The sequence below is a fragment of the Narcine bancroftii genome, chromosome 1 (assembly GCF_036971445.1).
Source record: "Narcine bancroftii isolate sNarBan1 chromosome 1, sNarBan1.hap1, whole genome shotgun sequence".
NCBI classification, from domain to species: Eukaryota; Metazoa; Chordata; class Chondrichthyes; order Torpediniformes; family Narcinidae; genus Narcine; species Narcine bancroftii.
The window spans coordinates 223400674-223418712 of NC_091469.1; the positions used below are offsets into that span (position 1 = coordinate 223400674).

An 18039-nucleotide genomic window follows, 5' to 3' on the forward strand; every position below is an offset into this window, starting at 1 on the left:
AAAAGTCCACGTCAGCTGCAGGCTCGTTTGTGGCTGACCAGTCCGATGCGGGACAGGCAGACACGATTGCAGCGGTTGCAAGGGAAAATTGGTTGGTTGGGGTTGGGTGTTGGGTTTTTCCTCCTTTGCCTTTTGTCAGTGAGGTGGGCTCTGCGGTCTTCTTCAAAGGAGGCTGCTGCCCGCCAAACTGTGAGGCGCCAAGATGCACGGTTTGAGGCGTTATCAGCCCACTGGCGGTGGTCAATGTGGCAGGCACCAAGAGATTTCTTTAGGCAGTCCTTGTACCTTTTCTTTGGTGCACCTCTGTCACGGTGGCCAGTGGAGAGCTCGCCATATAATAAGATCTTGGGAAGGCGATGGTCCTCCATTCTGGAGACGTGACCCATCCAGCGCAGCTGGATCTTCAGCAGCGTGGACTCGATGCTGTCGACCTCTGCCATCTCGAGTACCTCGACGTTAGGGGTGTGAGCGCTCCAATGGATGTTGAGGATGGAGCGGAGACAACGCTGGTGGAAGCGTTCTAGGAGCCGTAGGTGGTGCCGGTAGAGGACCCATGATTCGGAGCCGAACAGGAGTGTGGGTATGACAACGGCTCTGTATACGCTTATCTTTGTGAGGTTTTTCAGTTGGTTGTTTTTCCAGACTCTTTTGTGTAGTCTTCCAAAGGCGCTATTTGCCTTGGCGAGTCTGTTGTCTATCTCATTGTCGATCCTTGCATCTGATGAAATGGTGCAGCCGAGATAGGTAAACTGGTTGACCGTTTTGAGTTTTGTGTGCCCGATGGAGATGTGGGGGGGCTGGTAGTCATGGTGGGGAGCTGGCTGATGGAGGACCTCAGTTTTCTTCAGGCTGACTTCCAGGCCAAACATTTTGGCAGTTTCCGCAAAGCAGGACGTCAAGCGCTGAAGAGCTGGCTCTGAATGGGCAACTAAAGCGGCATCATCTGCAAAGAGTAGTTCACGGACAAGTTTCTCTTGTGTCTTGGTGTGAGCTTGCAGGCGCCTCAGATTGAAGAGACTGCCATCCGTGCGGTACCGGATGTAAACAGCGTCTTCATTGTTGGGGTCTTTCATGGCTTGGTTCAGCATCATGCTGAAGAAGATTGAAAAGAGGGTTGGTGCGAGAACACAGCCTTGCTTCACGCCATTGTTAATGGAGAAGGGTTCAGAGAGCTCATTGCTGTATCTGACCCGACCTTGTTGGTTTTCGTGCAGTTGGATAATCATGTTGAGGAACTTTGGGGGACATCCGATGCGCTCTAGTATTTGCCAAAGCCCTTTCCTGCTCACGGTGTCGAAGGCTTTGGTGAGGTCAACAAAGGTGATGTAGAGTCCTTTGTTTTGTTCTCTGCACTTTTCTTGGAGCTGTCTGAGGGCTAACCCCCTCAAAAGAAGGTATTTATAGATAACGTTATGGCCAAATTCAGGCAAATGGGATTAAGCCTAGAACTCCAGCTTGGATGGCATTGACATTAAGTCAATGGGCCAGTTCCATTCTGTGTGGCTTTGTTACTTTTTGTAATGCTTTCCCTTCCATATTCTAATTTTACTTAATTCTACACCTGGACCCTGGGCTCACCATTCACCATGGCCTCTGCTCAATTAGCACTTCACCACTGATCTCCTAATTTCCATCAATGGTGATAATAATGAGTTCATTGTCATTCACATAACAGCAATGTCCACATGTATCAAATTTCTTACTTGCCAAACAGGTACTTTTTTGTAAAAGCAAAATATGCAATACTAAACATTAAATCGAGGAGTTAATAATTATAAAAGATAGCTAGCTAAATAATAATTATAATTACAGTTAGTGCAAGAAAATAACGTGGTAGTTCAATAGTGCAGACATGCCTCTTTGTGGTCTTGCAGTAGATCATGGTTAGAGTAGTGCTATCTATTTCGCTGATCATTCACATCAGCCCATCATTTGACTTCCCATAAGTCCAAAAGATGCAATCCAAGTGCTGGCCCTCCACTTGACAGTTGGAATCTGTTATCTGACCCGGAGGGTCTCTTTTTACTTCCAAGCGGCAGATGTAACTGATTTTTTCCATGTCTATTTAATTAAACCCTGACCTTGTGCCTCTTTGTCGTTTTCCCTGCTCTCTGACCATCCCCAGTGTTCTCCCAGCCCACTCTGATGTTCTTTCTAGTACACTTGGAATCTCAGTGATTGACCTTTTCCCTCAGCCCGGTCTTCTCCACTTACCAATTTTCCCACTGGGATCATATAATCTTCTGCAATCTCTGCAATCCACTCCACTGGATAGGGCAGCACGATTGGCGTAGCAGTTAGCACCACGCCTTTACAGCGCCAGTGATTGGGACTGGGGTTCAAATCCGGCACTATCTGTAAGGAGTTTGTATGATCTCCCTGTGTCTGCATGGATTTTCCCCGGGGACTCAGCTTTCCTCCCACCATTCGAAACATACTTGGGGTGTAGGTTAGTTGGGTGTAAATTGGCCTGTTGTCGTGCTCTATGTCTAAATTTTTTAAAATTAAAAATCTTTGCTAGATAAAGATCTGTTGAGTTTCTCAGTATTTTGTTTTTACTTAACTTTTTTTTCCCTACTGAGCAGCTTAATTCAGGGTAGCCTGATCCACCTTTGGATGAAATGAGGGTGTTTAAAGGAGAAGTTTTTAGAATTCTGCAATCAGGTCCTGGGCATGATGAAATGTTGAAAGTTGATCTGAACCTTTTAGGAAAAATAAATTTGGCAATAGTAGTCAGCTTAAATTAATGTACTGGAGAAAAGGAAAAAAACGTTTGTTGATTATGGTTAATTGAAACATGATGGTCAAGAAAAAAACTATTCTTTCATGAATAAATAGAAGGATTAAAACAAATAAACATGTGGCAATATTAATGAAGGTTGGTAGAAGCCAGAGTGGTCTTTCCGCTTGGTAGCTTTTAAGAAGAGCTGGAAGTAAAGCTAAGAAGTAACTTGCATTAGGTCATAGGTTAAAGAAGTACAGGCTGCTACATTTTCATGGCAGGTAAACACCAGAAGCCTTCACTAGTAATTTCTAGCTTCAGTCTTTCTCATTCAAATCGGCATTGTGTGAAAATTGTGGTAGCTGTCAGGACTGCATTTAATTCTATAAAAGTTGGCAGGAAAGATAAACATAATACAAGCAATGTTCAATCTGTTCTAATGTCCAAAATTTACCAATGGGCAGCAAACAGCAAAAAAACTGAATTAAAAATTTTCATCTTTCACGTTATTTTTAATGGTAAAATGTGACGTGGAAGGCATACAAATTCTAGGCAAACTAGCAGCAACTGGGGGTAAATCAAAGGTTCAGGTAGGCACTGGTTCTTGCGGAGATCACACCAGATTTTAAGAAGAAAAAATGCTGCAGAGCTCATTTTCTGTATTCCACCTTCGGTGGGCAGGGAATACTAAAAAAAAATATTGAATTTTTTTTTGGCCGAGCAAGCAGCAAGGAAGGTGCTGTGTACCATCTGTCTCATTCTGAATGCATGCACCTCGAGTTCCAGATACAAATCGAGCTGGATGTTGCTTGATTGAGAAGATTCACGCAAGATTGCATATTTGTATTCATGCCATTGATTATCCATAGAAAAATAGATATAATTTCAAATTGACCGGATGGATGCAGTGTCAGTACATAATGAATGCGATCAATAATTCTGTCACCATTTGAAATTCAATGCCAGAAGTTTGGGATACAGGGCAATGGATCAAAAAAGTAGGTTTTTTTTTCTGTTTTTAGCATTGATAAGGCTATTTCTGAAAGAGATTATTGCATGGGGTAAGAAAAGTTGCACACTGATGCCAAAGAACTTGAGAGAAGACAAACAAAAAAGAAAATCGGAGCAAGGGTAGGCCTCAATTCTGCACCACTCTTCAGTACAATTATGGGTGATCTGCTGTGGGCCTTAATTCCTTGTCTGAGCCCATTTCCATCGCTCAATTTAGGAATCTTTCAAAAATATACCTATATCCTCTTAAATACCTCTAATAATCTCGCCTCCACAAGCCTTGGAGTGGGCAATTCCAGTGATTCATCTACCTCTTTGAGAAGAAATGTTTTTGCATCCCAGTTTTAAATAACTGCCCCTTTTCCTGTCCCTATTTTCCCTCCCTTGACACTCTTCCACCTAATTCTTCCAAATGGCAAAGAATACAGATTCAGCCAGCACATCACAGCAATTGGCCTATTGAATTTCTTTTGGACCTCCTCCAGCGTTCGAATATTTTTTTTAAATTAAAGAGAGAAAGATTGTATACAGAAGTCATAAAGCATAGAAATGGCCCCTTTAGCCCAATTCTAACATGCTCAAACAGCTCATTTCCATATACAGTACCTACCACCATCTGTGGAAAATGTCCCTCAGGTCCCCTTGAAACCTTTCCCCTCTCACCTCAAATCTATGCCTTCTAGTTTTAAATCCTGAGAAAAAGACTGTGACCATTCACCATATGATTTTATACACACCGCTGCAACCATGTCTGCCTGTCCCGCATCGGACTTGTCAGCCACAAACGAGCCTGCAGCTGAAGTGGACATTACCCCCTCCATAAATCTTCGACCGCGAAGCCAAGCCAAAGAAAGAAAGAAAGAAGGTCACCAGTCAGCATCCTGTATCCTATGGAAAACAGCCCCAGAATATTCAATTTCTCCTTATAATTCAAGGCCTTCTGTCTTGGCAGTATCTTTGTAAATCTTTTCTGCACCATCTTCCATCTGAATGACATCCTTCCTATCGCTAGGCAACAACAACAGCACACAATATTCCAAGTCTTGTCTCACCAACAGTGTTATGATGAATCATGGCCAGCACACCATGCATCTTCTTAAACGCACCATCAACTTGCGTGGAAAATTTGAGAAGTGTATGGATGTGATCTTAAGATCCCTCTGTCCCATCACATTTTGAAGAACCCTGCCATTAAGCCATATACTCTGCCTTCAAGTTCGATTTTCCAAGGAGATTCACTTCACACTTTTCTGGATTGCATACAGCCCAGGAAATCACAGGCAAAATCCTCCCCACTATCAAGAACATCTACAGGGAACATTGCCATCAGAGAGCAGCAACAATCATCAAGGATCCACACCACCCAGCACATGCTGTGTTATCTCTGCTGCCATCAGGAAAGAGGTACAGGTGTCACAAGACTCACACCACCAGGTTCAGGAACAGCTCCTACCCCTCCACCATCAGATTCCTCCACAACAAACTTAATCAGGGACCCATTTAAAGACTCGTACTTGTGCACTTTATTTTTTTCCTCTTTATTGCATAGTCAGTTTGTGAACATTTCTTTATTTACATGTATACGCTGTGTACATTTATTTTGCACTGCCAATAAGTGTAATTCTGCTGTGCCTGCAGGAAAAATAACGTGTGATGTGTATGTGATTTCATTACTGTACTCTCACAATAAATCTGATATCTGAACAGCTCCATTTACCTCTTCTCTACCCAACCCTGCATCCCATTGCAACTTTTAGCAATGTTCTAAACTACCCACAACATCTGTGTCCTCTGCAAACTTGTTGACCCACTCTGCCACTTCTTCATCCAAGTCATTTATAAAAATCACAAAGAGCAAGGATTGCAGAAAAGATTTCTGTGGAACACCACAAGTCACTGACCTCCAGGTAGAATATGCTACTTCCATTACCAGTCTCTACCTTTGAATCCACACAGCCACATTGCCATGGATTCCATACCTCATGACTTTCTGGATAATCCTACCAAGGGGAACCTTCTCAAATGCCTCACTAAAATCCATATTCGCAACATCTACCATCCTACCTTCATCAGTTTTTTTTGTTGTCACCTTGGAAAACTCAATTAGGCCCTTGAGGCATGGTCTGCCCTCACAAAGCCATTATGATTATCCCTGATAGTACTTTGTTTCTCCAAACGCTCATAAAACCTGTCGCTGAGAATCCTCTCCAATAGTCACCGACTATTCCCAGATAATCTTAAACAGTATTTGCCATCCTCCGGCACCACTCCTTGTGGTCAGGGAGAATGAAAAGATAATTGTCAATGACCTTGCAATCTCTTCCCTTGGTTACCATGGTAACCTGCGGCATACCCTGTCTGGCTTATCCACCTGAAAACTGCTCAGTGCTTTTCTTACCTCGATATGCTCCAATGCATTTGCCTGCTCTATGCTGATCTCACATTCATAAAGGTCCATCTCCTTGGTGAACACCAAACCAAAGTATTAATTAAGTTTATCCTCCATATTTCCAAACTCCAGAAATATTGTTGCTCCTTTTGTCCTTGAGTGGTCCTATGCACACCCTAGTCATCCTCCTGTTCTTCACATAAACGCAGAAGCATTGGGTTTTCTTTAATCCTACTTTCCAAGGCCTTCGCATAACCTATCCACTGCCTGCCTTTCCTCATTCTCACACTGCACAATACATCTCCATTTCTGCCAACTGCTCCATCATCTGACCCAACACTCTGGTTCTAATTTCCCTGCCCACCTAATTTAAATCCTTGTCAACAGCTTTAGCAAACCTGCACACAAGGACATTGCTCTCTCTCTTGAGTTCAGGTGCAGCCCATCCCTTTGGTACAGGTCTTATCCTCCCCAGAAAAGATAACAATGATCCACAAATCTGAACCTCTGCCCCAAATCTTCAGCTATTCAATCTCATCCATAGAATCTCCTGTAATTATAAGCTCAATGTTCTCTGCTTTACACCCTGCTGTTTTATCAGCAAATGTTCACAAAAATTAAAGTACACGCAAAATGTTTTTTTAGTGAATCATAAGTTTATACAGCATGGAAGCAGGCTCTTCTGACCAACTCAGTCAAGCCAACCATGTTGACTTCCAGATCTAATTCCATTGACCTGTATTGGGTCATATTGTACCAAGCCTGTTCTATCCAGGTACATACCTAAACGTCTCTTAAAATTATCTCTAAGCATATCTCTACCGCTTCCTGTGGCAGCTCTTTCCACATACACACCATCATCTGTGAAAAAGCTGCCCCTCCAGTCCCCATTCCCAACTCTATGCCCTCAAATTTGAGGCATCAAACCCTAGGGAAAAGACCATGATTACTCACTTTCTCTACATCCCTCATAATTTTATGCATCGCTTTAATGAAGCACCCCAGTATTCTTTGCTCCAGGGAAACAGCTCCATCCCATCCCATCTTGCTTTATAACTCAGGTTCTTCTGTCCTGGAAACATGATTGTGAATCTTTTCCACCCTTCTGTAGCTTAATTGCATTTGTCCAATAGCAAGGAATCTAGAACTGCACTCATTATTCCAGATTTGATCTCACCAACTGGCCCTCAGCTGCAACCTCACTAATCATGCCAGTTATATTTTCATCGAAATTATTAAAATATATGACAATAGAATACTCAGCACCAATCTCTGTGGCACACTACTGGTCATGGGCCTCTAATCTGAAAAGTAACCTTCCACTACCACCAAACCAATTTTGTACCTAATTGGCCATTTCAACCTGGATCCCATGTGATCTGACCTTCCAGATCAGCCTACCATGCAGGACCTTGGCAAAAGGCTTGCTAAAGTCCATGTTGACAATGTCAACCACCCTGCCGTAATCAATCCTCTAGGTCACTAAATATTAGTATAAAGATCACATGCCCAACCACAGTTACTGATTGAAACTCGAAAAATGCAGATACCGAAATCTTCAGCAAACAATAAGAAGCTTGAGGGACTCAATAGGTCAGGCAATATCAATGGACAGTCAACATTTTGGATGGGGCCCCATTTTCTAGATTAGTTGGGATGGGGAAATAATCAGTCTTTAATTAGGGACTGCAGAATTGGACTGGGCAGGTCCAATGTTCTTGTGTTTGGGCCACATCCCACTAAAACTTTACAATCTGTATACCTGTCCAAATATCTTTTAAATGTAGTTATTAAGAGGTTACTTATTTGTTACTTTTTTAATATTACTGATCACATTCCAAGAAACTGCATCTGGTTTTCCATTTACTACATAGCTGGTTGCTAATGTATGGGAAACACTCCATTAAAAAAAAATCTCAGTATAATTTATTAGTTTGAGGAGCAAGGACTTCAGTTCACATATTGATCACGTTATTATCATGTATAGATAATTTCAATAGAAGTACAGATTTCCCATTCTCAGCCATGTGTTATACCTGGGATTGCACCAATGATGTCAGATTTGGAAACTCGTCCTTCGCCTCATCCACAATACCCAAGGCTGCCCGTTGGATGGCAGAGGCTGCAAGATCAACAGAATCACAGAAAACTGTTTTCTCAACAGATTAGAAAAGAACTTTCATGTGATTTATCGAAACATAAACTATTGTAAGTTGGAGTAGTCCATTTTTATGATAAATGCAGCAAACTTTAAATGTATGCAAAAAAAAACTTTGAAACAGCAGAAATTTGAAAATAAGTAGCATGTGAACAGAGAAAAGACAGGTCAAAGATTAATTTGACAAAATGATCAGCATGTGATTCTTTACAAAAAACTTGAAAAAAAAAACAATTTTTCAGAACCAGTTCAGGAATTATTAACCTACTTTATCACTTTTTAAAACAAACTGAAATCTTTAATTCAAGAACAACAAATGAAGCCCATAAAATTAAGGTTGTTAAAAAACACAAGACTCAGGAGTAAAACAAGGTCATTTGGCCCATCAAGTCTGTTCTGCCATTCAAATCATGGCTGATGTATATTTATTTTCAACCCTATTCTTCTACATTCTCCCCATAAGTTTTGATGCCCTTACTAATCAGAACCTGTTGACATTTGCTTTAAATATACCCAATGTCTTGGCTCTCCAAAGCCACCTATGGCAATGAATTCCACTGATTCACCATATATTCCAGACAAAGAAATTTTTCCTCATCACTGTTCCAAAGGGATGTCCTTCTATTCTGAGCCTGTGTCATCTAGTCCTGGGCTCTCCCACCATTAGAAATATCTTTTCCATGTCCACTGTTTCCAGCCTTTCAATATTTCAATGAGATCTCCCCTCATACTTTCCCAGTGCTTTCAACGTTCCTCATGATCCCCGGAATCGTTCATGTAAACCTCCTCTGAACCATCTCCAATGCCATTACATCCTTCCTTGGGCCAGGGGTCCAAAAATGTGGATCACATTAATTTCAAACCAGATGATATCAATATCTTCTCAGATTTCTGTTAACACTCTCCCACTATTCTCTATCTTGCCCTAACCCTCCCTTCCTCCAGTTCACAACCCCTTCTCCTATTAAATCGATCTTTCTTAGCCCTCTCCCCCTCTTAACTTCTTCCCCATCTATCCACCACCCCCAACCTGTATCCACCTATTTATCTATTAGCCGTTCTCCTTTCCCTTCCCCTCTTTCACACTACCTTTTGATTCAGATATCTGCCAAGTTTTTGACATTCCTGACAATGGACACAGGACAATGTAGACTGTCATTTACATCCTCTGGATGCTGAGTGTTGTGTACAATATTCCAAATGTGATCTGACCAATGCCATATAAAATGTCAGCATTACATCTTTGCTTTTATATTCTAGACCTATCGAAATAAATGCTAATGTTGCATTTGCCTTCCTTGCACCAGGATTCCTAAGCCCCTTTGGACTTCTGCTTCTGAACTCTCTCCCCATTTAGAAAATAGATCACTTCCTCATCCTTCTACCAATGTGCATAACCATACACTTCCCAACACTGTATTGCTTCTGCCACTTCTTTGTCCATTCTCCAAAACTTCCAAGTCCCCAACTCCCTGCTTCCTTAATACTACCTGCCCCTCCGCCTATCTTTCTATCATCCACAAACCTGCGCTCCAATATTTTTAGCAGCCACACATGTAGCATCTTGTCAAAGACCTTATGAAAAACCAAGTAAACAATGTTGGCTTACTTTCCTTTATCTGTCCTGCTTGTTAGTTTTTCAAAGTGCTCCAATAGACTCATCAGGCAAGATCTTCCCCCGAAGGAATCCATGCAGACTTGTGCTGTCAAGTACTCTCAAACCTCATCCTTAATTATGGACTCTAAAATCTTGCCAACAATTGAATTTAGGCCAACCAGCCTATAATTTCCACTCTTTTACCTCTCTTCCTTCTTAAAGAGTGGAGTGGCATTTGCAATTTTCCAGTCCTCTGGAACCATTCCCAGCTCTAGCACTACTTGAAAGATAACTACCAATGCATTCACAATCTCTTCAGCTACCACTTTCAGAACCCTGAAGTGTACTTGATCCAGTCCTGGTGATTTATCCACCTTCACCCCCTTTTCCATAGCCCTCCAAAAGGTAGTGTTCAGAGCCCAGGATATCACAGGCAAAACCCTCCCTACTATGAGTACATCTACAGGGAACACTGCTGTTGGAGAGCAGCAGCAATCATCAAGGATCCACACCACCCAGCACACGCTCTGTTCTCACTGCTGCCATCAGGAAAGAGGTACAGGTGCCACAAGGCTCGCGCCACCAGGTTCAGGAATAGCTGCCACCCCTTTACCATCAGAGTCCTCAACAACAAACTCCATCAGGGTCTCATTTAAGGCTCCTGCTGTGCACTTTATTGATTTTCTTTGCTCTCCCTGTATTTTACATTCAGTTTGTTTACATCCATTATCTGTTTACAGTTCTTTTGATTGTTCATGCTGTGTGAAATTTATTTTTTGCACTACCAATTAGTGGTAATTCTGCCTCGCCAGCAGGAAAAAGGAATCTCAGGGTTGTACGTGATGCCATGTATGTACTCTGACAATAAATCTAAATCTGAGTAATTGCACCTACATTCACTCCTTCCTCCTGACCCTCTTAAATTTCTGGCATGATCTGGTATCTTCCACAGTGAAGTCTTGATCATTTCATCTGCCATTTCTTCATTTCCCGTTATCATTCTCCAATGTTGTTTTTCACTGGTCCAATGTCCACTCTTGCCTCGCCTTCACACTTTTTATATCTGAAAAAAATACTTTGGGTATGCTGTTTTATTCTTTGGCTGTCTTATCGTCCTTCCACCCCTTATTGCTTGTTTTTATGTTTGCCTTCTGTTGGTTTTTAAAAGCTATCCAATTCTCTGACTTCTCTCTAATTTCTGCAATACTGTATGCCCTCACTTTTGTTTTCAAGCTGTCTTTGACATCCTTTGTCAGCAACATTCACATGACCCTCCCCTTAGAATGCTGCGTCCTCTTCTTTGGGATGAAACAATCCTGCATGTTCCAAATTATTCCCAGAAACTCCTGATATTGCTACTCTGCCATCTTTCCGGCTAGAGTGCCCACCCAAACCACTGTGGCTAGCTCCCCTCTTCTGCCTCTGTAGTTACCTTTAGACAAATGTAACACTGACACATCTCATTTATGCTTCTCCCTCTCAAACTGCAGAGTGAATTCTTTCATATGGTGATCATGGCCTCGTGAATCTTCTTTTACCTTGGGCTTCCATATTAAATCGGTTCATTGCACAACACCAAATCAAGGATTGACCTTTCCGTAGCATCCTCAACCACAAGCTGCCCTAAAAACCCATCTTATAGGCATTCCACAAATTCCTTCTCTTGGGATCTAGCACCAATTTAATTTTCCCAATCTACCTGCATTAGTGTAGTTAATCAATAGCAACTCAGTTAGCGTAGCAGTTAGAGCAATGCTATTACAGCGCCAGGCCCCTGATTTGAATCCAGTGCTGCCTGTAAGGACATTCTCCCGTGTCTGTGTGGGTTTCCTCCGGGCGCTCCGGTTTTCTCCTACCCTTCAAAAAATGTATGGGGTTGTAGGTTAATTGGGGTTTTTGGATGGCACAGGCTCATGATCTGGAAGGGCCTGTTACCATGCTGTTACAGAAAAAAAGGGGCTGCCACAGTTGATATTGTGGTTAGGGCAATGGCGTTACAGCACCAGCGATTGGGACTGGGGTTCAAATCCTGCGCTGTCTGTAAGGTGTTTGTATGTTCTCCCTATGTCTACATGGGGTTTCCCTGTAAGCTCCAGTTACCTCCCGCCATTCGAAACATACCAGGGGTGTAGGTTAATTGGGCAGCATGGGCTCGTGGGCTGAAGTGGCCTGTTACCGTGCTGTATTTCTAAAAAAAAATTAAATATTGAAGATCGCTAGGTTCACCATCATATAATCTTGATTACATGCATTCTCTAACTCTTATTTGCAACCTGCATCCTGTATGCTATTTGGAGCCCTCGATGTATCTCCCATCTGGGTCTTTTTACCTTTGCAGTTGTTCAACTCTACCAACAAGGATTATGCATCCTCTCATCCTATATTTATTCTTGCTAAGGAGTTGATTTCAATTTTTACCAACAGAATTAGTTAGTGTTCAGGTTTGAATGAGCTAAACCAAACATCCTCACTTGTTTTTTTAAAAAATGGAAATATAATCACAAAGGTGAAAACAGGTATCTTTTCAACCTGAATGATAAGAACATAAAAGCAGGAGTGGGCCATGTTGCCCATTGTACCTGCCTCACCATTTATGAGTGCTCTTTAATTTCAGAGCTACTTTCTTGCAGCAACCCATAAGATTTGATTCCATAAATATCCCAAGATGAATTACTTTTCCTGTTAGTCCTTCCAGATCAAACATTGAAATGTTCAATGCAGAATAATGACCATTCCAGAAGTTGTCAACCTCAAGACAGCATTCCACATTTTATTCTCCCATTTTCTGCATCAGCCACTTTCAGAAGCTATTAAACTGGGAGAGGTGTGAAGCTTTTGACCTCTGCCTACCAAACAGTGGAGTGAGATGACCAAACACATTTCACATAGAATCTGTCAAAAGGAGATGTGCCTTCTGTTAATAGGAGCTGGATTTGAAGCCAAATCTCAGAATGAAGGTGAGCGACTAACCCTTTTAGATTCCTGCAATAAAAGTTAAGAAAAATGGAGTTACATTTAACTCACCATGCCCTGAAAACTTAGAGAGAATTTCACCACTTAACCACCCTATTGGTCTTGTGAACATACCAGTGTCAATTCCAATGGGCCTTCCCAGGAGATGAGCACGTTATCATAGTGAAATGGTCAATGGATGTTTAAGAGTAAAGACTGGAAAAAAAACAAAATGCAGCCAGAGGGAGTCTTCTGCTTGTGACTAAGTCAATCCTCAATGCAGCAGTGGATAATAATATGTCTAATTGTGATGCAGATGTAGCGACATGAATGGATAGAACAGCAATTCAAAAATTTGCATGTTTGTGGTTTTAAATTGCTCTGTCTTGGTTTGATCTGCTCTTTCCTCTGAGCTAAAAGATTGTGAATTTAGTTCTTAGCTAGTATTTGATTGTACTTCGTTCATCCTAATCTACTAATTTCAGTGTACTCAGTGTGGCCTCCTTAACACAGGTGAGGAGGTTAAATGCAGATTGGGTGTCAGCTTCATGGAGCACCAGCTCCCTGTCCTTTGATGGAAGTTGAAACATCTAGTTGGCAGCCATTTCAACTCCCACAAGCAGCATGAACGTTGGGTTGTCCAGTGTTAGGTGACCTGCACACTGATCTGGCTTTGCCATTTCCACCTGTCCTTTACCTGCTCATTGTCTTACTTTTCAAAGAGCTATTTTGAGCAAAGTCCCAGAATTTTTCTACAGTACAACAATATGTGTATTCAAGCCAACAAGGTATTAACTTCCATTAAAAAGGAACTCTGCAGCACAAATTGAATGTTTACATCTATGAAGGAGAAGGTTATGGAGAAAGTTATGACAAGGGCACCTTTGGCATGTGTGATTAGTGTTTACATAAAGGTTGACTATATTTCTTTGTAGGAAAGGGAATTGAATTGAATTGTTTATTGTCAAGTGTACTGAGATACAATGAAAAACTTGGTTTTGCCTGCTATCCAGTCAAGTCAGCCTATATGTAATACAACAGATATACAAGAATAAAAGCAAAAGATGCAAATTGTGTTCCAATTAAACAAAGGTACAAGATATAACATCATATAGGATAAAAGAGCAGGGTATGGAATTAAGGAGATATGTACGGTTAAACAGTACATAATCATTTTTTACTAATCAGACATCCTTTCCAGAGTCTGATAGCAGGAAAAAAGAAACAGATTCTTGAATCTGGAGGTTCATCTTCCGAACTCATATCTCTTCTTCCTGACAGGAGGGGGGGGGGGGGAACAAGAGAGTGTGACTGAGTTGGGAAAGTATCCTTTAATATGGCATTGGGAGATGAAGATGGAGTCAGTGGAGATGAAGTTGGTTAGTGTGATGGCCTGAGCTCTGTTCACAGCTCTTTGCAGTTTCTTGAAACCTCAGCAGAGCACTTCCTTTCTCAAGCTGAAACTGGTAAGAGACACTGAGGGAATGCTGAATTTTCTTAGGCTGGTGAGGAAGTGTGCTTTCTTGGCCATTGCAATAACGTGGTCAGAATAGGACAATTTGATGGTGATATTTGCACATAAAAACTTAAAGCTCTCCACCATCTCCACTTCAGCACTGTTGATGTAGACAGGGTACGTGCTTCACTCCACATCCTGAAAGGATTTTCCTATGAGGAGAGATTGAGTAGATTGGGTCTATCCTTTCCAAGGTTCAGAAAAACAAGAGGAGATCTTATTGAGAAATACAGAATTCTTTACCTGTTTTACAGAGTAGTTTCAGGGATTATGACTTTCCTAGCTTGGCTGTCTGGAACCAGTAGACTCTAAATAAAGTTCATTTATTCAGAGCGTGGATAAGAAGAAGCATCTTCACCCAGAGAGGAGGGAAGTTTTGGCATTCTTTATACAAGAGAGCTGTGGAGGATCAATCACTGAAAATGCTCAGGATATAGGTCAAGAGATTTTATATAAAGGAAACCGAGTAATATGATTAGAGCAAGAAAACGACAATTGAGCTTTTTAAAGAACAGCCATGGATGATGAACTAGGTATGACGGGCCAAATACTCTACCCCTGCTTCTATTTCTTACTTTATTATCACTTGAAGAGGAAAGATGTATGTTGCCAAAATATGAAATATATATGTCTGCTATGTTTTTTGCCTCTCCATGACAAGGTTTAGATTAATCTGTTTAAATTGAAATGCGAAATAGCCATTGCAAAACTTCCACCATATATGAGTGCTGGAAAGTCTCAGGGTATCAAAATAGCAACAACTAACACCTAGAGATACGGTGCCCTCCATAATGTTTGGGGCAACAACACTGTTTTCCTTTATTTGCCCCTGTGCTCCACAGTCTTAAATTTGCAATCAAACAATTGACAAGTAATTAAAGTGCACAGTCCTGATTTTATTCAAGGTTATTTGTATACATTTTGGTTTGACCAAAACACATTTACAATTCAGAACATCATTCAGAAGAAAGACCGTACTGGTGAGCTCAGTAATCACAAAGGGACTGGTATTCCATGGAAGACCTCCACAGGTGATGAGAGAAGAATTCTCATCAAACATATGTCTGATAGATCATTAACACTCTTCAGGAGGCACATGTGGATATGTCAATGACCACTGTCTGTAGAAGACATTATGAACAGAAATACAAAGGCCAGACTGCAATATGCAAACCATGCCAAAGGTGGTATGCTGAGGATCTTAGGCAGTCCCTTTATGCCTCCACACTTTGCTTGCCATTACTCTGATACGGGTTAATCTTGATCTTTTCTGTCCAGAGGACCTTTTTTCTAGAATTCTGCAGGCTCTTTTAAATACTTCTTGGAAAGCTGTAATCTTGCCATATTTTCTGTGGCAAACTAATGATTTGAATCTTGCTGTGTATGTAGCCTCTATTTCTGTTTATTAAGTCTTCTGCAGACAGTAGTCATTAACATATCCACACCTGCCTCGTGAAGGGGGTTTCTGATCTGTCAGACATTCATTTGGGGATTCTTTCTTTGTTATGATAAGAATTCTTCTGATAGCAATAGTGGAGGTCTTCCCTTTGTGATTACTGAGCTCACCAGTACGCTCTTTGTTCTTAATGATGTTCCAAACTGTTGATTTTGGTAGTCCTAAGGTTTGGACAATGTCTCTTATGGTTTTAGTTTATGGTGGATCACAGGGGCAAATAAAGGAAAAAATTGTCTTTCAGCCTCATAATGGCTTCTTTAACTTTTATTGGCACAACTCTGGTCCTTGTGTTGAAAAATGGAAACTAGAGACTCCAAAGGTGATTAGAAGCAAGCCTAGCTTTCTTATACCTGTGAATTGACAAACACCTGTGAAGCCAAATGTCCCAAACCAAAATGCATAGAAATAACCTTGAAAAAATCAGGAATGTGCACTTTAATTACATGTCAATTGTGTGATTACAAATTTAAAACTGTGGAGCACAAGGTCAAATAAAGGAAAAAAGTCCCTTTGTCCCAAATATTATGGAGGGCACTGTAGATACAGCAGGTAAATAACTTGTTGAGGTTTGAGGACATCAATACACATTTCCAGATATTTAAACTGAATGATCATAAAACAAGAAGAATACAACTGCAATAAAATAGATAAGACATCCAATGTTTTGAGCAAGAAGAACATAAAATGTGGGTTGAGGTTGTGTCCATGTCGATATTTAAGAGAAGGGTTCTAAGAGTGAACCTGAAAGTGAGCGTCGCTTAATGCTCTCCTTATTCCTAAGGAAAAACAAAAAACAAGGAGAAAGAAAAAGTAGAAACAGTTGACTGTTATCCTTTTATCCAGTGAGGTCCAAGAATATAAATGCTTCGACAGCCACCACTTTCGCTTGTGTCACTAGTGTTCTGCAAATGGCCTCTAAATAAATCTATAACTGTAATCACACGTGGCTGACTGCTTTGCATTGGAATGAGTCCAACAGTTCTCCGATTCCAAGAGAACCAAGTTCCAGCTCTGATCTGATTCTTCTGGTTAATCTTCAAAAGTAAAGAATTTCTCAGCTATTTGACTGAACTGTCAGTCAAAGCTGTCAAAGAGTTTGAATGTTTGTAAGTCCATTTACAACCATTCAAATATATAACATAGATATTAAATGTTAAACATGGTCTGATAATTTTAAAACAACTAAAATAGAGAAGACACTTAAGAACACCATAAAAATATACTAAAATTAAATTAACTACCTGGTAATTTAATTTAAAAATGAAAACTCCTTGTCACCTTCATTTCTTAATTGCAGTTGCTCATCTCCAATGAAATGAATGAACCTGGTGCATGTTCAGCTGGGAGATTTCCCAGACACATTACAGCCCTCAAGACTCAACTTGATGTTTTCAGATAATCAGCCTATCTAATTGGCATTGGTTTTCCAGTTCTGATGAAATGTGAAATTAATTTTGTGTTTTCACCTCTGCTGAGTATTTCCTACACTCCCTTTTAATTCAGATTTCCAGCTACTGCAGTGTTTTATTGCTTGTAATGTCAGCAATTTTTTTCCTTTATCTCCCATTTGCTCAAGAGAGATCAACCACAATTAACAGACCTTCAACATCCTCTCTCAGCTGGCATCACCACCACCAGTGCCAATTAGCCTTTTTTTGTCTCTGCTCTCTCTTTCATAATGCCTTTGCCCTCCTTATCATTCTTCATCTACAATGCAAGACATGCTTTCTTCCCAGCTTTTCCTACCTCTGACGAAAGCTCATGAACCTGAAACATTGCCTCGCTTTTGCTGTCCACTTCCCAAGACCAGCTGAGTATTCCTAGCATCTTTCTGTGTATGTTTAGCATTTTCCAGTAATCTACATGTTTCACTCCACTGCTGGATTTCCTGACATCTGTGGTTCTAGAGACTCCAGATGTCATGATAGTTGTGTGAATGTTTAGGACTTCCACGTTTTACTTGAATAAAGATCCTGAACTTGGGCACATTTTAATGCAGAACTCTTGGCCCTTGGGGGCGATTATATATTAAGTGCATATACCATTAACTCGTATCGAGTACAGGATAAAGTCTGTTGGATGCAGAATTTTTTTTAAATGCTAATTTAGACATACAGCACAGTTACCGACCATTTCGGCACACGAGTCGGTGCCACCCAATTTACACCTCCCGGTACGGTTTGAATGGTGGGAGGAAACGAGCCATTGGAGAAAACCCATGCAGACATGGGAAGAACA

The 18039-nt window shown here is 41.0% G+C and overlaps 1 long non-coding RNA gene across 1 annotated transcript; it reads right to left on the minus strand.

Annotated features, from left to right (window-relative positions):
• Positions 1-12618: 12618 nt before the first annotated feature.
• Positions 12619-13086, minus strand: LOC138749580 (uncharacterized). The gene is made up of 2 exons (XR_011348763.1): positions 12965-13086; positions 12619-12859 (listed from the first exon to the last, which is right to left on the minus strand). It is a non-coding gene; the product is annotated as an uncharacterized lncRNA (long non-coding RNA).
• Between the last annotated feature and the right edge of the window lie 4953 nt (positions 13087-18039).